The sequence below is a fragment of the Passer domesticus genome, chromosome 1 (assembly GCF_036417665.1).
Source record: "Passer domesticus isolate bPasDom1 chromosome 1, bPasDom1.hap1, whole genome shotgun sequence".
In the NCBI taxonomy this organism is placed as follows: Eukaryota; Metazoa; Chordata; class Aves; order Passeriformes; family Passeridae; genus Passer; species Passer domesticus.
The window spans coordinates 5,199,492-5,221,519 of record NC_087474.1 but is presented as its reverse complement, the minus strand read 5'-3'; the positions used below and the strand labels follow the sequence as shown (position 1 = coordinate 5,221,519).

Below are 22,028 nucleotides of genomic sequence, written 5' to 3'. Positions count from 1 at the left end.
AATATTATTTTGTGATAATATTGATTGAAACCTTTGCCCCTTGGCATCGGAAGAAGAGGAAAGGCAGTATTTACATTGACTGGGGGAAGCACAAATTCTGGATTCTCACGGGCTAATTTATAGGACCCTGTGGAGTGCTGAGGAGTGGAATGACCATGTTGACCTGGCAGGGTTGAAGCCAGTTCTGTTCAATACACTACAATGAAAATGTTTTTGAAGGATTGTCCTTGCTATAGTTTGGTGTTAAATGAAAGTAAAAGGAAAAGAGACAGAGTAAAATCAAGAATAGAAAAAAGGATCAGAGAAAAACATTGGCATGGAGCTCACCATTTTTGGAGGGAGGAGGGCAGGGGGGAAATAATCCCTTTCCTCAAAGATTTTGGGGAGAAAAAAACCCTGCTGTGCTTGCTAAAATTCTCTTCCAGCTCCCATTGTCAGTGTTAATTGGTGATAGCCCCCATCACACAGAAGCACTGTGGAGGTAAAATGAAAGGAAGTATGTAAGGGTGTGTGTGTGAGTAAGAGGCTGCTGTATCATGTGAATGAGGAGCACAACAATGGCCCAGAATAAGCTAATATATATAAATGAAAATATCAGCTTGATCCTTCACTGGACTTTTTGATGCTTTGAAAGTTCACGTTAGTTCCAGCTGCGTGGGTCCCTTTATTAATTAAATGGTCAAGGCAAGCTCCATGTGCAGTACCAGCTCCACTAGCAAAGGATGAAAGCACCATGTTGACATCCTTATTCTAAGCTCCACAGTCACCTTCAGGGCCTGCATTCAGGGTGAATTACTTTGGCTTCAGTGAACTTAAAGAATCCCAGGCTTCTCTCAATAGGTTTTAAATCCCTCAGTGTTGTTCACCTAAGAAATGAGAAGGTCTTTTTGCTGACACCTTTCTTGTTGTTCCTGATAGTAAAAAAACTTTGGAGCCAAGTAGGTAGATCTAATTATTTCAAAGGGTTCCCAGCTGCACCGCTTCTTAGCTTTCCCTTTCATCATTTATTTAATTAGAAAAGGGCTTTGTTTTATTTATTTTTACATGGTATGCGGTTGAACTTTATTTCAGAACTCCTGATGGCTCATGGACAGAACAAGACAGAGCAATCTGCACCATCATGGATGACTTTGGTGATATAAGAGGATTGGCTTTGTGCCTGACCTGAGGAGCTGCATGGAACCTGTGCTTTCTGTGCACAGGTAGGACCTAAATATAAAAGCTGGTGGTCCTTGCTATTATACTGTTCAGTCTAAAGGACATCTCTGATGAATTTGCAACCTTTGCTCTTTATCACTTCAGTGTGTGGTGTCTCTGGGTGGCTCTGCAGAAACATACTGAATGCAAACACCAAAGGTGTGCTGAGCAGGAGGAGGGATAGCAAAAGAGAGGCTCCAGATCCCTGTGCCTCTGTTTCATGAAGAAAATAGTGTAAGGATTGTCCTTCCTCACCCTGCTCTGCCTGGTCAGATCTTGTGACTTTTCCTTTTCAACTTTTCTGCAGTCCTGAAATTCTGCAAGAGCCAATTCTCTCTGTAGGTGAAGTGGTGCAATGTGCAGGTGTTGGTCTTCTTTGGAAATAACGAAGGATTTAACTACCCTCACTAGAGGAACAGGAAAAGTCCATGTCTAAGCTAAACTTGTGACCCTCTGAGCTGAAGGAAGGACTCCTGAACAGCTCTTCTTGACCCTTGTCTAGATTTTGTACTCTCCTGGAAACCTTTTGTAGCAATGCCAGATTGAACACTAAATTAAGACTGTGAAAATAAGGACAGTGGCAAAGACATTTGTGAGGGAGGAACAAATTCCAGCCCAGGTGGGAGCCACAAGCAGAGCTTCCTTTGGGAGAGACTCTAACATAGCTGGGTCCCTCTGCCCTGGCAGTGCTTGGGCTGGCAGACCCAGCACCAGTGTCCAGGTTTGGGTGCTGTGTGTTGAGCTTTTAAAGAATCACAGAACCATTAAAGTTGTAAAAATATTATCTAGTCCAATTCCTGACCCAGCACTGCCATGTCCACCACTAAACTGTGTGCATAAACACCACATCTACATGGTTTTAAAATATCTTCAGAGACAGTGATTCCACCACTTTCCTGGGTAGTTTATTCCACTGTGAAGAAACTTTTTCTAATATCCAAAATATCCTGGTGCAAATTGAAGCCATTTTTCTTCTGTCCTAACACTTGTTATCTGGGATAAAAAACCTCATTTTCCTATACATTATGGCAAGTTTTAACCCTTAAGTGTCAGAAAATAAAATCTGATCTGATTTGGAGGTGGATATGATTATTCTACAATAATAAAATATTGCATGAGCTTTCCCTGATTTAATTCACTGTTATTTTACCCTGTCCTATCATGTTTCATCATCTGAAGTTTGAAAGAGTATTGTACAATTTCTTCAGCGGTCAAATAATTTGCTCCTCCTGGATTTTTTTCCTTTCTGTTCTTATGTTAATAACAGTAGGGGAGATGGAGGCACTGCATTAGCAGTTGGGCTGGGTGGCTGTCCAAAGTGGGGATGGCTTTTTCCCAAGCCAGCACATGCCACTTGCTACATGGTTTAGCATGCCAGGTGTCCAGAGGGTAGAGCCAGCTCTTAAGCTACTTGTACATCCCTGGGTGGCATCATTAGTGCATCATATGTTTGGGAAAGAGAGATCCTGGTGAGAGCCCAGTGTCACAGAGCAGAAGCTGCAATGCTGGAGCCTTGCCCTTCTGCTGAGGGGAGGACATTGCAGAGAAGGGTTGGGTGGGTTTGGCGTGAGGGAGCATCTCTCCCATGCTGTGCACACTGGTTGTCTGGAGCACACTCCCACTTCTCCTCCCATAGCAGAGGACAGGGCAGAAATGCCCCCAGAAAAGGACTTTGCTTTGATTTTCAGTGTTGCTTTTGTCATTCTCCCTCTTTTTGCATGTGCTTGTGGACACACACACACTCACACACGCACCCTGCTCTTCCTTGGGTGCCTTTGTGCATTTATCTCCTCCTGCAACAGTGGGAAAAGCTCTACAGCACCTCAGGGTGTATTAGAGCGTGGACTCAAGCTGCAACACCCATGTCTTGGCTGTTTGATCCCTTCCTTTGACCATGGGGTCCAAAGTGTGGCCCAGGGGTGTCCCCAGCCTCCTGTCACCCAGCACTGTACCAGGCTTGGTGACATGGGCTTGGCCCATGTCAGTGGGGTTGCTCCCCATGACATCTCCTGTCTCATTCCACAGTGAGGACAGAGTCAAGGCAGCTGAATGGGAAAAGTAATTGGCATTAATTAGGGGTCTTGTGAGCTGTTGTGCTCCTCAGTGGCAGCCACAAATGCATAAAATTCTTTGGGTTTTGAAAACATCAAAAAATGCTTAATACAAACCTGCAATGAACCCCACTGTGCAAGAGGTCTTTGGGATATTAATAGGGAATTTGTGTTGGCCAAACATCATGAGGAAAAAAAAAAAACCCAAAACAAACAAGGGAGAGTTTTTTGGTTTTTTTTTTTTTGCATGAAGATTTTTGGGAAGATGTGTGGTTATTTCCCTGTGAAGATTTCTGTTACTTCAATGACAGGGCTTGTAACAGCACCAGCATGTTTGCAATGGGAAAATCCTTAATACAATCACCTGCACTTCTATTGGAGCTTTGCCAGCATAAAATCATAGAGTGGCTTGGGTTGGAAGGGACTTTAAAGATCATTTAGTTCCAACAATGCAGCTGTGTGAGTAGAAGAACTCAGTGTAGACCCACCCAAATGACCATTGCTCCACAATTTCTCAGGTCTGTGCCTCAGTGTCCCCATATCTAAAATGATGGGACTCCTCAAGAATTACAGCACAAAAAAAATCTTGGTGGGAATTGAGTGTTAACACGGACAAGGCCACTGCCCTGGCTCTGGGGCTCTGGGGGGCTCTTTTTTTCTCATAGCTTTTCTCTTTATTTGTGAAGAAAAAGAGCTTTGTGAGTACTTGAAAACAGCCAGTGGAGGAACACAAGTGCTTGGGAGAGGCAGTGGATGTGTGGATTTCTGTGGTGTTGCACAGCCCTGCCTGAGCCTGGATGGTGCAGAGGCAGTGCAGAGAGGAGCAGCTCAGGGGATGCAGGGCTCCATCCTGCTCCTTCCACCCTGCTTGGCGAGAGGAGCATCACAACATGACTGCAGCTTTTGTCATTCTCAGGGAAAATAGCTGAAATGAGATTTATTCGTCAACGCACTCTGTGTTCTTTAGGAGGAAAAGCCACGTGGAAGGAAATACTTTCATATGAGTAACATACAAAATTAGATGCTTCCACAATGTGTTTTTTTATCTAATAGCTTAATAATGAAATGTACTGTCATCAGGGCTCTTTGCAGTGCTTGCAGAATTAAAATAAGCATTACCATGTTTAGTGGTTTTAAGATTTTTCTTCTGCTCCTGGAGCACAAGGCCTGATCTTGGCCCAGGCCCCTTTGTGGCTCTGCACAAGGACAAACCTAAATGGCTGAAGGGTGGGTGAAACCAGGTGGGTAAATGCTGACAGGACCCTTGCCAATTCCCATTTTTGGGATTCCAGCCCCTCTGGTGCCATGGGGTGAGGAGGAGAGGCAGAGTGTGTGGCACAGAGGGCTCCTGTGCATGCAGCTCATGTTCACTCTGCCATTACAGCTGATTCCACCTCTCTGAAGGCACACACTGTGGTTTCCCACTTGGTCACCAATAATAATTATCTCAGCAATAGCCTGTGATGGGAGCTTGCCCTGAGGAGGCTGCTCTGGCTGCAGGAGGTGCAGCAAGATGCTCCTAATGATGCTCTGTGCTGTTTTGGCTGTGCACTTCTTGCACCAAGGGAATCAGCATATAGCAAGGGGCAAGAACCTGGTGCATTTAACCATCAGGAAATTTTGGGGTATGCCTGTTTGGAGTGGTGCAGGTGCTTGTAGGCTTCCCTTTGTGTTCTACCTGCTCTCTGCATCTGCCCAGGTGGACCAGCTTTCCAGTTCAAGCATTTTTCTGACCTCAGGGAATGCAGCAGCCTCTTGATATGTATTAAGCTCACACCCTGGCACTGCTGGTTTGCTTTCTGTCCCGATGAGTTCCTTACCATTGAAACAACCATTCATCATTCACCATGTACAATAAACCAGGAGACTGTATTTTATTTGGTTCCAGCCTCAGGCATCTGAAGCAGGTATGAATCTTTTAAATGTAAGTTCATCTTTAACTTTTCCCAAACGTGCCATGAATTACTTACGTGGTTTGTTATCTGTAAAACAATCCTGAAATTGTAGATGATGTTGTAGCCCAGGCAGCTCTCTAATACTAGGAGAGGGAAGTTTGGTTCTACTGTTGGACAGAACTACCCTTGAGACAAGATTTCTAGAGGGCTGGAAAAAGTGCTAATAATTGTGGGTGCCATCCCAACAAGATTTTTCTGGTGTAAATCCAGCTGCTGGAGTTTTGACCATGTGTGGTACAAAATGCTCAAACAGAAGATTAAGGAATCAGGAAATTTGCGATTTACTGTTTTTGTGGTGTTTAATGACCACAAGAGGTCAGGGCTTCTGTTTGCACATCTCATGTGAGAGAACAGCCCTGTCAGAATGCAGCACCTTTAAAGGTACCATTCCCTGGGCAGCTTGAAGCTGAAGACTGTTCCATCAGCTGGAAGAAGCATCTGGCCCCTTTCACCATCCTGGGCTGTGGGGTCCCAGCTGTTGGCTTCTCTGGGTCTGGATTGAAGGCACGTGAGACTGTAGTTCATGTTCAGACTCAAGTGTTTGTTATTTCTTATCAGTAAAACAGACTCACAGCCATGAGTTCAGCAGCAAGGCACAGAAATGGCTACAATCTCTTGTTACAAGGTCTTTTAAGACTAAACAATCCAATTAAGAACTGACACCTAGATTATTTTCCCTTTTAACCCAATAACTGATCCCAAAGACCCCTCAATGTGGACTTTTCTGCCCAATTACAAAATGCCACCCAAACCCATGAAGAAGGAGGAAGAAGCAGCATGAAGAAGAAACCCAGGACAACACCCTGTGCCCTCCATCCTGCTTCCATCCACAACATACTAAAAACCCCAAACCCTAAATTTCTCACCAAGTGACACACTGACACTACTCTCTGTAATCTATTTCACACTTTTGTGCATTTGGTCTATCTTGAAGTGTAGGAAACTTTCTCCATGGATGAGGGTCAGAGTCAGTGCTCCCCTGGGGGTCAGGGCACTCCAGAACAAACAAATATTCCCAGTGCTCTGGGTTTCCACACTGGGCCTTGAGTTCTTGCCTCCTCCTTTGCCCTGACAGCTGCAATGGCACTGCCAGGTGAAGGCGAGCCCCAGTTCATGATCTGGCTGAGGACACAGGGGTAAACCTCATGTTTGCAGTGGGTAGAGCAGAGGAAGAGGATGGCTGGGCAAGGAGACAAGGGGACTGTGGGTGATGTTGCTTCTGGTACCAATACAGCCCTTAAAGGGCTCATGCTCAAATGAAACCATGTCCCTGCACCTGCAACATTCTCTGCAGCTTTGGTAGGCCCTATTATTTTGAAGTATTGATCAAAATTAGCTGTGGGAAGCATGGGAAGTATGAATGACAGCTATCCAAGCAGCCTGGGGTACCTGAGGTGACCAGCTTTGATGGGAACTAAAGGACAGGATGGGAAGTTTAAAGATGTAGATTCTCATGGGCAACTGAGAATATGTTTCACTCATCAAATATTCAGCAAGGAATGCAAATTCTTCTGTGGAATGGATCATGCATCATCTTGGAAACATGCAGGTAATTTGCCCCTCTATTCCTACTGGAATTCTGTCATCTCTCTCTTGAGAGGTGTAGACACTGACACTTCTCATTTCTGGACAGGTAAGGCACTGTATGCCTTTATCCACAGAGAAAAGAGGGAGATTGAGCTGTTTAGAGGAGTCTTTGTCCTGAGCACTTGGGTATTGAGGGGGACCGTGTTCTCCTGAGTTTCACCTGAAACTGCATTGAAAAAATCCAAACTCAGGTGACCTCACATGGTAGTAAGCCTAAGCTCAGAAAGGAAAGGATACTCAGGAAAGGCTCTTGAGAGGAAAAGCACTTAGGGCACTGTATAATCTGGGATAGAAGTGCACCCAGTATCTCAGGCCAGTGAAAATCTGAAGCAAAGCACAATGCATAGAGCAAGGGGCCATTACAGCAGGTATTCCTCTTCTCCTGTGCTGTCATACAGGTTTTTCCCTCCAATTTCTATTCCACAGTCTTTTGCATGTCACTGCTGATGGCATTAAAGGCTTTTCTGGTCAAACCTCCACTAGGGCACACCCTCCCTAGGAAGCAGCCTCAGTAGCACCCTGTATCAGCACTGTCCTGACTGTGGAGTGTGGGGTCTGAACTGCTGATGAATTCATTAACTTGGTGTTTCTGAGCTACAGACTGAAGAAATGTACACATTTTGATGTGTATCAGGGATAAAGTGCCTGGCCATGGCTGTACTAGGAGTTTTGCCATGAGTGAATTAATGCTATGCCAGAAAAGTCATTTGCTACCAGGCTCCTGCTTCCAGAGCACCACAAGGTAACACCTGTTGGGTTTCTGGTTTTGCTTTAAAGTGTCTGTCAGGCCCCAGGGACGTGGTTGTTTTGTAAAGATGAAACACACTGCCTGCCCTCCTGAGACAGGGCCAGAAGTGTGAATTTTAAAAGACCTGGTAAAGTCCTAAGTGGCTGAAATGGATAAAATACCAGCACTGTGTACTTTAGCATGCTATGATAACAACAAACAGCAGCTTCAGAGGCACAAGGGCCTCCTAAATACTTATGGTAATGTCTAACAAGAATAGAAGATGTCAGACAAAACAGCAACTACACATCTTGAGGAAAAGCCTTGATGTTTCCTTAGCTCATTGGACATTTATCAAAGCATAACCTGTAGGTTAGCCTACAAAGCACCAGAAAACAAAGGCTCTGTGTTCAGATCTTTCAAGGGGGGAGGTTAAACAAAGGACATAGAAATATGCTATGTCAGAAGATCTTTGTTTCTAGACATCAGTGGAATAGAGGATTTGGAATAGCCTTCTCACTTCCTTCATTGTCCTTGCCCATGGGTCTTTTTTTTTTTTTTAAAGAAATAAAACAGATGAAGAAGTGAAAACAATTGCTGTCTGTTAATGCAGTTGTTTGACTGGCCATATGTGCATCACCTGGAACATGAACTACTCATTTTCCAGAAAGTAAACTTGACCCATTCTGCTCGGATCTCCAGAGTATTCTGCTGCCATAGATGTAGGATTTTCAAGATAAACTCATTTCCTCAGGGAGTAATAGATAAAAAAATGAGTAGAATTAATCTATGAGCAAGTTCCACAAATGGAACATGTGTTATGTATATTAGAGGGATTCATGCTGTTTTTTCGAGGATTGGTAAACCTTTTGTACCTCTCATGGCACATTTTGGATGCCATAAAACACAACCACTGCCAAGAACCAGCCTGTTGTAAAAGGATTGTCATATTTTTAAGAAGTCTTTATTTTTTTTTTCCCACAGGAAAACCATCTTCTGGTGTTGACTTTTGCTTGTTCTTCTTCTCTGAGTCCTTCCCTATTACATTCAATGGTTAATACCTTCCTCTTACCCCAGTAGTCTGAGCAAACAGATCTTCCCAAATTCCTTCCAAAGCTCCCATCTCTGCACTACCAAGATGAAATGTCTTTTCTTTCTTTGCACTCCCTGCTCTGGAGCACAGGCACCACTTTTCACAGCAGCCTGACATACGACTTTGTCCCGTGGGTAGTGGCTGCTTCATGTAAAGGTTAAGAGACTCGTGTGGATGCCAGGTAATAGGTCTGGGCTGGCATCAGCCCATTCCTCCAGTTGATGCCAATGCCAGATGCTCTGCAGTGTAATTTGTTGGCATGCAGTCTCATCTAAACACTCTCTGAATGTTTCATGGAACGAGCAGCTCAAAGAATAAGAAGAAATGCTTTGAAAGCAGGAAAGCTGTGGTGAAACCACAGAGAACCAGGAAGGTCACCTTTAAATGCAAGTGAGATGCCTGGTCTTAAAGAAACTTGGTGAGGCTGCTTCTGCATGAGGAGAGGTGCCCATGCAGAGGGATTTAGGGATGCTGGCAATGCCCTGCTCGTACAGGCTGAGCTGGCAGTGGTTGGGTATCTCAGACTGATTCCTTTTCTCCAAAGCAGCTGCAGTAGGAGATCATACCTTAGACTGGATATTTCCCTGGGATGCTTCAATGCCTGCTTTGTGTCTATTCAAAACCATACAGTTCATCTCCCATTGCCTTTCAGACTGAGAATGTGCTATTCCCTGATGTCAGTAAAATCTGCCTATTGATGCTACAGGTTTAAAAACCAGGGAAGTTAAAAATTGGCCTTTTTCAAATAGGGAAGGTTGCTTCCTGCGTTGCCTGCAGGCTTCACATTTTGAGAAGCAAGTTTCCCTCTCTAATGGCTAATTCTTAGGAGGTGATCACACAACCTGGTGATGATTACAGCTATTGTAATGCCTGTAATGTAAAATTGAATGGGTCATTCTGAGTATTTCAATGATAGACATAAAATACCATAAAAGTTGGGCAACTGCAGCTGGAAATTATGTTTTTTACCTTTTTCCACTGAAGTGAGTATAATCAATGTACAACAGAGTATAAAAGGGTTTAGCATGTATGTTCTGATCATGGGGACAACGCCGCTGTACGAAGTTAAGATGCTTAACTTTTAATGTGAGTGCTTGAAAAAAGCCTCTCCAGGGGAGTTTTCCATTCCCTGGAAATATGGCCAGGATAAATGCTCCATAAATAAAGGAGGGGACACTTAGTGGAACTTGAAGTGATCAGAAGAGACGTGAGAGATGGCCCTGGGTTTCAGGTACTGCATTTCAACTCCAAATAGCTGGCTTCACTAGCTAGAAGGCTTCACTTCCCACAGGCTTCCTGTGACTGAGAGCAGTTACCTGGGGCTGCACTTCCCATTTTTAAACCAAAGGAACAAAGCAGCTTTAATGCACTTTTACAAGCCCTTGTTTACTACAGTCTCTGCAGCTAAAGACCATTTTCTTCTCTCTGCTATTGGAGGAAATCTGCTTGAAGAGTGACCTGGATACAGCAGCTGTATTTTATCTCATTTTTTTCATGCATTTTGTAGGTAACATACAGGTTTTTTTTGCATTTTGCTAATTTATTTTAAAATTGTAATTTACATATTGACTAAAATGAGGTTATTCCTATCTCCACTAGTCCTTCACAGACACCAAGGGAATCCAACAGCCAAAATCACACCATGGCTCAAACCAGTGAACTTCTGTCACACCTGGTCACAGTGATGGCTCTGGGATGAACCTCATCTACATATTAATATAAAGCACATTAATGCAAGGTTCAGCATGTGGAAAGGCTTTTCCCTAAAGTCTGCAATTCCTAGACAGGAAGGAGAGCTTTACCTTTAAAAAAGCAACCTTTGGGTTTTGATGAGTCAGTTCAGCTCCTGTGGGCTTTTTTTGGGAGGAGGGGGACTTTGGTGGCTTGGGAAGGGCTGTGTAGCCCTGGGGGGACGTTGAGTGCAAGCAAGGAATGTGATGTCCTGAGGACATCTGACCTTGAAAAAACCCTAAATAAATTGGGATAGTGCATCCTCATGGGGAATCCAGCCTGGGCCAGGGGATATGTGTTAGGGGTATATTTACATCCTGTCAGCAGACAGGGCAGCAGGGCAGCCTTTTGACCCTGGGCTAGCAATGTACTCACGTGGCAACAGCTCAGATCAGTCTGTTTTCTTTATTTTCCCTTACCTGCGACTTCAGCAGCTGCTACAGGCAGCATAAACTGTGGATGTAGTGCAATTCCAGAGGAGCAGAGCTGCAAAAGAAAGCATTTGATGAAAAGGGCAAATAATCCTCACTGTGGGTTTGAATTTTACTCCAGGATGGCTCCTAAATATCCATTAATGGTAGGACTTTACTAGATGTGCTCCCAAAGAGCATCTTCCAGGGTCCTTTAGTTGAGAAGGAATCCCCTTCCTGTGCTTTGTGCCTGTGCCATGATGCCAGTGAAAGCGTGGTAAGCAAGGACTGTAAGAGGGTTCACATCCAAAGTGCTCATCTGCTCCAGAATAAAAGGCTGCTGTCAATGTGCCTTGATGGAGAATGCAGTGATCCTTAAACCTTCAGTGCTGGGTCCTTCCCTTAGAGGGGAATTCCAATGCCTAAATATAAGTAAGATGCAGGACTTTGGGGAAACCTGGGGTAGGAGAGGAGGTCAGGCAGCAGCACCTCAAATGGTGCCAGTGCTGAAGCAGCTGAAGCCCATCCTCTGTGGCCAGTGTCCTAGCACAGCTCCAGGCCACCCTGAGAGGACCAGACTGCATTTCTTTTCTCACTGCCACATCCCATGGGAGTTGGATCAGGCTGCTCTAGCTGGCTGGCTTTAGAGGCAGCTGTGGGGAGAGACCCACAGATTTGGAGGGGGCTTCTATCTGTGTGCCATGATGGCATCTAATGCAGATGGGATGGTCCTTTACACATCTGAGGCAGTGACTTGCTAAAAATTTATTGCAGTGGAAATCCTGTAACAGTGAACATTTATCCAAGTCCCTTGGGGGTTTGCTATATTGGGAAATTAGATTGCAGTCTCATTTTTCCTATCATCTATTAACACTATACATGATTTGTGGAGCATGTATCAGCTTTTCCTCTGTGCTCAGCACTGTGAGACTCAGGTCTGTGCTGTGCCCTTGCTATGATTGTGATTAAAGAAGTTTGGGGCAAAGGGTGGTTTGTGGTGTTAAGCCAGAGACCACAAATAATACAAACAAGATGCAAAGTGAGGTCTGGTTGGAATTCTTGGATAATGCTTCCTCATGGCTAATTTAGAAGGGCTTAGAGTTTCTGTGGGCTTAGAATTCTGCCACTGTGATCTGGTAACAAATCTGTCCTTCAAGAAGCAGAAAAAAAATAAAAGTCACATCATCATGTCCTCTTCCACAGCCCACATCCTGGGGTGCTTATTTAGAAAAGCCTCCCGTTGACTCTCACAGTGTGAACGCACAACGTCCGCAGGAACACAGCCCAGAAATGTGACCCAATAAATGCTGTGTCTTCAGCCATCAATCTGGTTTGCATCATGTTGTTCTCTCAACTGTTAATCCAGATGTTATTTACATCGGTACAGTAACATTAAACGCTTGTACAAGCAGTATTAATAGCATCAATAACAATACCAAACATAAATAGCGGCGGCACTGATAGTAATACTTCCAAAGCAGCTTGTAATTGTAACAACCTGTCATTCCTTTGCTAACTCGTGCTGACTCAAGATTAAATTGCTCTATGTGTGGAAAGCAACATGCAAAAGAGCCCATCTGTGCCAAGGCTGTTTTCCTCCCTTTGTATTTTTGTTTGTTTGCTTACACCGACTAGCTGAGAAAATGTCACCATGCTTCACCCTCTTTTCTTGTGGCCACGTTTTTGATTGGCACCATGCACAGACTGTTAGTCCTTGGAAATGGTGTGCAGAAATGGAGTAGCCATGAGTCCTGAGCAAAGTCTGGCTGCTGGTGAAGCTGCACTGACCTTGTGGTGTTGGATCCTGATTTATGGTGCTGTAATCTGATATCCCTGGCCATCTATTAAAAAAACCCCACAACCCAAACTCTAAATGTTGTCAAAATATCCTCTGGATATGTTTCCTGCTGTTTTGGTTTTGAGCTGTTTCTAGTAACTTCAAAATATCCAAAGCAGCCAAATTTCCTTAAAATGTCTCTTGTGTAGAACAAACATGACCCATTTCTTGTTCTGGGTGCGAATGGAGTCTCACAGGAAAAGATTTGAGACTTCTGATGTGCAACACACCAAAAGCATCTGTGAATTTTATAAATTCCTCAGCTTTGTAAAAGGATTGTGTCCTAAAAGAAGAAAAATAGGCTTTCAATTCCTAAAATTATAATTTAGGTTTTTTCCTTCCATGCAGCATGACATTGTTTCTCATTCTTATGAAGATGGCTGTTTTAATGTGTTAAAAACATGCAGAATACAGGGGTTTATTGTGTTCCTTGGAGAATTTGCTTCACAGCCCCATTCACTATGAACCAAGTAAGAAATAATTCCTATAAAATGGGAATTTGAGATGCCTCTTTCTGGTACATGGCTTATCACAGATCCAGGAATAAATCTGCATGCCTTCATTATACCAGGGATCAAGCCCTAGCTCATTAAGTTGTTGAAAATTTCCCACTCTGAGATGTAACTAAGATAACAGAAGGATTGAGGTGTAACATGTATTGAGGAAGATCTGAGAAAACTTTCTCAGTTTAATGCAGATGCAACCAAGGTATTTTATGGGATTCTTTTAAATCACTGCTATTTAAATTTATTGGCTTGGACTCTACCCTAAGTGAATAACTGTGCTAGACTTGGTTCCTTGCCCCATGTAGCTCATAATCTGTTCACCCATGGATTTCCAAGGGACCTAAACACCTTGGTATCCATATCCACATCATCAGTTTTGGGCTGGTTTTCTTCTACTCTTGCAGTCATGAGATGATGAATGGAGACAGGGGATGGTCACTGTAGGAGCTGTGCACTGTGGTCATCTGTCCTGCTCCTCATAAAATGGACACGACAGTGTTTAGCTGCAGAAAAGAGAAGTTGTGAAACATGGAACACTGACAACTGGTCCCTGACAGACTCTGTAGCTGCAATTTTGGATGTCATCATGCTTGAGTGTCTCTTTCATCTAGGAAAAGTGGGTTTGTGCTAAGATGTAAACCAAAGCAGCTGAAGGGACATCATCAGTCTTGGACTGGGAGGGTCAAATTTGCAGCAACACTTTGAGTCATCACAATAGAATTCATTGGGAAATATCACCCATTGTCCTCCACTAAAAATATTAAGTGCCTAAGCCTATCTACAGAAAATAGCTAAGTAGGGAAGAAGTTGTATTTGCACATCCCCTTTTCTGACAGCCTCACCTTGAAAACCACCATGGAAGTCACTGTTATCTCCTGTCTTCTTGAGTTTTCCATTTAGTTATGTCATATAAGTTATAAACAGAATTGTAAAATGAGCAATAAAAAGCTGAGCCTAGGACATCTTTAAAGAATTTAAACTATTGCAGTTTCATGGGCCCTGGTGATGCTGAGTTTAAATTGGTGGCTGGATCATTGACAGTTTGCCAAGGCACAGGGTGTCCCATCCTGTTTCTGTTCCCTACCCACCATCTCAGCAGTTTTTCAGGCAGCTGGTGGAGAATTGTGGTTCTCCATATGTGTCAGAACAAAAGAACAATTTTGCAAGTGGATGTTGCTTTGAGGTGTTGGAGTCAAAGGTATTCATCTGGCCTGGGTTATGAAAGAAGTCAAATGAAAGGATCATTGTAATGATCTCCTGGCCATTTAAAAAAGAGTGTTAGTATCTGGATTTTGGACATCTTGGAAGATTTTACCCAATGTTTGCTCATAATAAGAACTGTAATAAAACTCCACTTTGAACTTTAATAACCTTAAAACCCCACAAATTCAAAAGTCAAAAACTTAAATGTAGTCTTGGCATGAGATTTACCTTTGTACCTCGCAGTTCTAGTTTGATGTAAATGAAGATCTGGAAATCTTTTTCTAAAGAAACAAATTGACTGGGACTGGGAGGGCTCTTGAGAATATGAAACAGGAGTTTCAAGATGCAGGGGGAATCCTCCTTTGTATCATGAACTGTATTTTAACTCTACTGGAAAAGTACAGCTCAGTTATGTACCCAAAAATTAGTGTGTTTACTGAAATCCTATCTCACCTACAGAAATCTCTGAGAAGGTCAAATTAGGCAACAACTTTTTGATAACAAGGTTTTTCAGGAAAATTACAGTACTTCTGATGGATCCCAAAATAACGGCAGCATAATCTGCTGCGACGTATTCAGCCCACTCTCTCCTGATCACGAAGGGATTGCGGAAGAAAAGTATGGAAATAGAAAATGTTGACTTTTTTTCTCTCAAAAAATATCTCCAGCTGTGAAAAATATTGTATTTCACTTGTCAGTTCCAGAGGGTTCCGTTTCCCTCCTGGCAGTTGTGGCCAATTTCCGTTCAGATCGTGGTGGTGCCAGACTCTCTTTTCCCAAGAAGTCAGCTCATCCAAATTGCTTTGTGTTTGCTGTGGGATGAAAGCACAAGCACAAGCTCACATGTCACCTGTGATGTGACTGCCTTACCCACTATCTGATCCCTAAATCCCAGTGTGTAGAGTTTTAGGAACGTTTAGCAGTTCCAACATGCAATTTGGCACCTAAAGTATTTCTGAAAATGTATCTGAACAATTTGGTGTGTAATTGTCATTGAAACTTGAACCCAGCTACCTAAGCCCCTCTTCCAAAATGAGATGTAGGTGGCTGTAGCCTCTGAGACTTGTACCCCAACAGTGCATGGCCCTGCACCCCACACATTCCCAAGAGAGCAATGCCCTTCCCCACCAAACACCAGCAAAAAGCAGTGACAGTCCCCACCAGGGCAGTTGATGCAGAAGGCTTTTCCTCATCTCCCTGCAGGAATGGGAACTGAGTGAGATTTTGCTTTTTGTTGGTCACACAAAGGATGCTCTGGGGGCAGGGACCACCTTGCCTTTGCTGTTTCTGTACTGCCTGCAGCAGCCACAGAGTCCTTCGGTCTCCAAATCATTCAGAACACTGCTTTTTGGGTAACTTCATCCACCTGTGTGGCTGTGGGGAGGAGTTAACCAATTTTTGCAGCCTCTTTTTTTGAGTCTGAAATGAGAAGCTCCCCAAGCACAGCAAGCTCTTTGTGCACACAAAGCTTGTGCCAGAGCACTGCTGGAATTTCAAATGCTCTGATTAGATTGGAGAACCAAACACGAGTCACTTGGTAGCACTTAGGTGTTGCTCTGCCTTCAGTATCTTCTGAAAAATGCCCCTCTCTGGAAACAGCATCTCTCCATAGTGCTCCACAAGTGTTCCAGTGTTTGGAGCTCATTTCATCCCTAATATAAACAGCACAAACCCTGAGCTGGAATTTGAATGCTCACGTTGCACAGAAATAAACAGGTTTTCTTTGTTACTGCTTGGAAATGAAATGCCACTTTGCCTGGCCCCATGAGAAGAGGGTTTTGCTGTACATGCTCCAGGGAAATTCCTCTTGGCTGGCAGTCAGGAGAATGGCAGCATCTTGAGCTCTGCCACAAGATGCTGCAATTATTGTACTCGTGTTTCTTCACATTTCAAGCCTCTGCCTTAAAGTCAGCCTGTGCACATTAAACATGACAGTTCTCTGTGATACCACTATATTCCTGACAAAAAAAGGATTCCAGGAACATGGCTAGTGGGGAGTTTTTTGCTTCTTCTGCCCCTGTCATTTCTGCTTGTGGGACTAGTGGCAATTCAGGCATGAATCTGGAGCCACTTTTAAATGCACCAGAAACCTGAGTGTAGCTATGCAAAACACTGAACAAAACACAGGAACATTTCACAGGAAGGAATTGTGTGTGCTGCAGTTTTTTTTATTAGATTAAAGAACTAGAAAAAAAGCAGTGTGATTCAAAGTGGCCACACAACAACAACAACAATAATAATAAATAAATAAAAGCTGCTCTGAAATAGTTTAATTGGAAATAAAAATCAGCTTTTGCTAAGCAACCTGGAGAGAGGGTACAAAGGGAGGGGAGGGAGGGTGGATTTGGAGCCCCTTTGAATGATCTATTATGCTGAAACTGCTTTTATCTTTTGTTTGGTGCAGTTGTTGAATGCAAAGTTGGCTTCATCTGTGTGACATGTGTGGCAGACGCCTCTTTGGTCTGTGCATCCTACAGGGTGCAAAAGACCAGCTGGCTCAGCAAATTCCTCCCAGCATTATTTGCTTCTTATCTTAATACTGTGCACAGGGATCTGCCAGCATCCTTGGGAAAGATGAACTTGCACAAGAAGAGGGAGGCTGGGAAGGAGGGCACAGAGGGCAGGGAGATGAGGGGCATGGAAGCAGCTGTCTCCCAGCATCCACGTAGATTCTAGCAGTTCTCACATCCTGGCATGAGCTGTGGAGATGCTTTCCCTGCCTCTATCCTGTTCTCAGTCCACCAGCAGTTTGTCCTGTTCAATGAATGCACAGACTTGAAGCCATAGGTACAATAAGTGCTTTGGTTAGGCAAACTTTCCTAAAATCACTTCCCACAGCCTCTCTCCAGGCTGCTTAGAAGAAGCAGAGCCTTTTGTCTTCCTACAGAGTTTCCAAAAACTGCTTCTTATTCATAGTCATCACTGCTTGGTCACTTTGGACCCCTTGTGCCAGTCCAGTTTAACTTAAAAGCAGCACAAGCAGAAGGCAGCAGCAGAGGTATTTACCAAAGATATGATGGTAACCAACCTCCTGATAAATGTCTTACCTAGTAGTAAATGCTAGCTTGGACTATGTGATGAACATTCTTTTCCCTCCTTTTATGACTCCATTTGAAATTTCTGGCAGCTTCTCACAGAAGCCACCACTGAAGCCACCCTGCATCCAAAACCTTGCCATGCAAACCCAGTACAGGAGGTGGTAAATGTGAAGGTTGTTGAAACCAAGCCGATAAAAAATTACTTATTTGTATAGAACCACCCTGGAAAACTCTGAAAGTGATTCTGCTTCAGGAGGGGTCTGTCTTAGGACATCTGCAGGCAGCACAAGGTGGATTTTTCATTTCCGACCTGTGCCTGTAATAACCTTTATGGCTGAAAGAAAAGTCGACAACTTGCAATAAAGGTGCTATAGCCAGAAAAAAGAAATTCTAATTTATGGTGATTTAAACACACTGTACCTGCACTGCCATTTGAAAACCATGATTGTAAAAGAACTATAACATGAAAAACGTGGGGAGGAATTTATTAAAGGCCAGGCCACTTTAGCAGAGCCAAGATCTGAGATGTCTGAGATGTAATGTGGTGCTTATAAACTAAAGGCATAAGTTATTAACTTAACCTAAATGATTTCAGATTTGTGTTCAATGGACTTGGTAATTATACCAAGGAATTTAAGCTGACCTCATCAAGCCTGCTTTCTCTTTTAAAATGTATTTCTGTGTCAATTAAAATGCCTGAGTATAAAAAGCAAAGTTTTTATAGGCCCAGCCATACAAATTCATTATCGCGCTATTATATACTTGGCAGTCTACAAATATGCCAGTGATTAACTTAGTGTGCATTAGCTGCCAGTATTGCAGCATTTCAGATAAGTGTGGCTATTGTCTAAATTCAGCTGTCTGAAATTGCCATGGGTATAGACCTTGGATCTCCTGGTGAAAGTGGGTCCTTTCTGTCTGGTAGTGGCTGTCTGCTAAATGAAGCTTGTGTTGGATATGGCAGCACCTCAGTCAATAACAGATAACTGCTCCTGGAAAATGGATGCTGGAGAGGTTTTCTGCAGGGTGCTGGGCAAGGATGGTGAATTCCCAGGCTGGGATCACTTCTTGCCTCTGACCATGCATGGCTGGATAGCTTTAGTCAACAGCTTCCCTACTCCATGTGTTTCCATCATTATACTGTTCCCTTTTTGTTCCGTTTATATGTCTGCTTTACATTGTAAATTTTATGGGGCAGGGACTGTTTTATGAGTGGCTGTTATTGTATTACTGTAAAATATTATCGGCTAAACTGAATTTTCTCTAACACTTGTTTCTGCTTCTCTGTCTTAGCACTGTGATGGCAGTGGTGGTGGGGAGATGAAGCAGATCACCACTGGACACCAAGACTCAGAGGAAAATGCACATTCCCTTTCCATTCCATTATTAAAGTGATGAATCAGTCCAGGAAAGGTTAAATATCATGGCATGGGGACATCCAGGAGGGCAGAAGCAGAGCAGGGTACATCCCAGTCCCCCAGTGTTGCAATTGGGTGCCATGGCTCTAGATGGGCCCTTTCCCCCTGTGTCTTCAACATTATTTAGTTAAAAAGTACAATAATATCTAACCCTGCTGGTAAATATTTCAGAATACCTAATATAAAATTCAATGAAGTTATAATGTCAATAGGGGAGGAAACTATTTCCTTGGGGTAGCAGGCTCTTTGTATCAAATAAATGCTGGAGCAAAGTTTTGAACTGTAAAGGTAAGGGACATCAAGGCAGGCCTAGGGGAGAACTTTTTGATGCTGTGACTGGGGAACTTTTTGCTGGTGCTTTATGTGTTGGCATCTAAGAGCTTCTCTCCTGTAGGTGCTGAGCAGCCACATTTACTATGGGAGATTTATTCTGAAAATTATGCCTCTAAAGATGAATCCTGCTATTCTGGCTGTATCTGAAGGTGAGTGACAGCTGCTCAGTGAAGCCATGTTTTGGAGTAAATCTCTGAAAGAGACAATACATGGCTTTTCCTCTGCTGTTTTCCACCCTTGGCAAGAGCTCTGTGCTTCTGGCTTCCAGCTGGAGCAAGTCCCAGGAGGTGCAGTGGGACAAGAAAACCTTAACCTCAGTTGCTCAGGAGGCCAACCCATTCTTTCACCACTTTTGGATCAAAGGACTCCCAAAATGTGGCCACAGTAATCTGGATTCCCGAGACTGGTGTTCTCTTTCCATCATCAGAGGCAGCTCTTGGCTCTACAGATCTCCCTGGGATGGATGGATGGATCTCTCATGCTGCATGCCCTGCAGTTGGGAAGCCTGTCCTAGAGAAGCCATTTAGGTTTCACATCCATGTTTGAGTTTCCTGTCTGTGTCTGAGCTGCCAGACAGCGTGCAGGTGAGAGGATCAGGTGCCTCTTCAGTCAAAAGTGAAGCAGCTACAATTACAAAACCTCCAGCTTTAGGCTGTCTTTAGGCTACCTGTCCTCAGGAGGTGCATGGACACACAGGAGAGAAGCCCAGGCTGCTTGCTGACATTAAAAATTCAATTTCTCTGAATGGATAAGGTAAATTCCACCCTGAACTGGATTAGCTGATCAGCAATATGCATTAACTCTCAAACACCACCAAAACATGAACACGGTGGTCTCCAGTTGTCTGACCTGAAACTGATACCTGTAACTGATAACCCCTCCAGGCACAGAAGAACAGCCCAGGACTAAGAAATATCAATGAAGTCATGTTTATGTCTATGAAATGATCAGTCCTGTCATAGACTATAAACAAAATCAGGCAATGTAAAATGAGCTGTGTTCCTTTTCTTCTTGTTGTTTGAAAAGTACTTGATGAATTTATCTGCATATGAAGTCTGGCTATGATTAGACTAGACCAGCTTGGAAGGAACCTAGAGATTTCCTTACCAAGTTGTCAATTTTCTTTTAGTAGGTCTTGCTTTATATTTCATGTAATGATGGAGCCAGAAGACACTGTTTTATCCCACTTAGTAAAATGCTGCAGTTTGCAACCACATGAAGCTCACACTTGTAGGCCATGGTGTATCTCACAGTCTCCCAGTTTTTTAGCCAGCTTGCAAAGAGTCTCTTTCTGGAAAGATTTACTGCTTATGGTAAACTGAAGACAAGAGAGAGCTTTGGAGGAGATATGTGCATTATTATTTATTTTCAGCTAGAGAAATAAGAAATAGAGGACCTGTTTGTGGTAAAGGCCAAATGAAATTTTCCAGTTTTATTTCAAAGCACAAGATGACTATGAACATTTCTGGGAAAGAGACCAGTCCCACTCGGAAGACAAACTCTTTGGGATCACAAACATCTTTGTGGGTTCCTGCAGACAACATCTTGTGGCCTAAGTGGGGCAAATTCCAAGGCATGAGTGGAAGGGGATGTGTTTCAGGTTCTGATGCATATTTTACTCCTAGGCAAATAAAACTCGATAATTGAAGTTTTTGGAATGAAGGAGGACAATTATGTATGCAGGAGAATGCTTAACCCAGCTAGACATGTCACAAAATGAGACTCTTACTGATGCATTATTATTTAATGAGTATTGCTCCGTTTAAGCAAAGCCATTTGTACTTGTACATAGCACAAGCCCTCAATACAATCCATTCAGGCACAATAGTGGTGCAGAAACAAACAACTTTTTTTAAAAGTAATTTTTGTAAGTAGAATAGTAAAAATTGTGCTCTGGGTCCAGGGAGATCCTTATCTCCAAGAAGGGGAATTTAGCAGTTTCTATTAAACACACAGATCTGATGGTGTCCCTACTGCAGTGCTCTCAGAATGAGGTCACATCTCTTCAAGGCACTGCTGGCACCATCTCTGCTCCCCTCTGTGCCCAAATAACTCTGTTGGACATAGCAGAGGGAAAAGATGGGGATATGACCTCTAGGCCACTGTTTTGAGACATCTGCAGGTCTGGTGGGAGCAGTTCTTGAGTGAGGGATTTCCAGCTGTGTTACAACCCAAAAGGTGCCAACCTGTTCATGTACATTAATCCTGTGTAGGTGTGCTTATGTGAACTTGGAGCTCCCTTTGTCTGTATTTTAAAATGATAGAATCTCATTTTACACCTAAAATAAATAAAAATAGTCTAGTCTTTATCACTGTTGCTCTTACCAGACATGGATGTGCAGTGCTGCTTGCCTAAGTCTGAAGACAACCTGCAGATATCTCCAGGGAAATAAAGTCAATCCTCAATTTGATGTTATTGCTGCAATGCCATGGCACTCATTTTGATCTTTATATTAAGGACTATGTAACTTATCAGATTGTCTACAAAAAGAGAATGCAGCTGACCCTCTATTTGGAAGAGAAGTGATCAAAATCCCTTCCAGTGATATTTTCTCTGATTTTTATATGAAGACTGTGCTAGCATAGTCAACAGCAAGATGGAAAACCTGGGAGAGTATCATAATTTATTTTTTCCTCTGGGAAATCATGGACTTTTTTTTTTCTTGTCACTTCAGCCATTCATTGTCCTTGCTTAATCTCTCCCCTCCGAGGTGCTCAGCAAGATGGCAGAAACCCTCGTGCCATTTTTATTTGCTGCAATATCTTGGGACATGTGGGATTTTTCCCCCCCCAAACTAGAAACAGGCTGTGAAAGTAGATGCCTGCTCACCCTCTGCCTGCTGAGCCAATGCAGTGAGCTCAAGGGAATGTCTGCTGATCTAATGGGCTGCTGGCATTGCCCCAGCCCAATTCCAGCTGTGAGGGACTGGATCTGTCCCTGC

The 22,028-nt window shown here is 43.4% G+C and overlaps 1 long non-coding RNA gene across 1 annotated transcript in view; it reads left to right on the top strand.

Moving 5' to 3' along the window:
• Positions 1-22,028, top strand: part of LOC135304889 (uncharacterized) — a 44,836-nt gene that overhangs the window by 9,132 nt on the left and 13,676 nt on the right. The window contains exon 4 of the long non-coding RNA XR_010366154.1: positions 1,072-1,202. This is a non-coding gene — a long non-coding RNA (uncharacterized LOC135304889). The remainder of the gene's footprint in view (positions 1-1,071; positions 1,203-22,028) is intronic.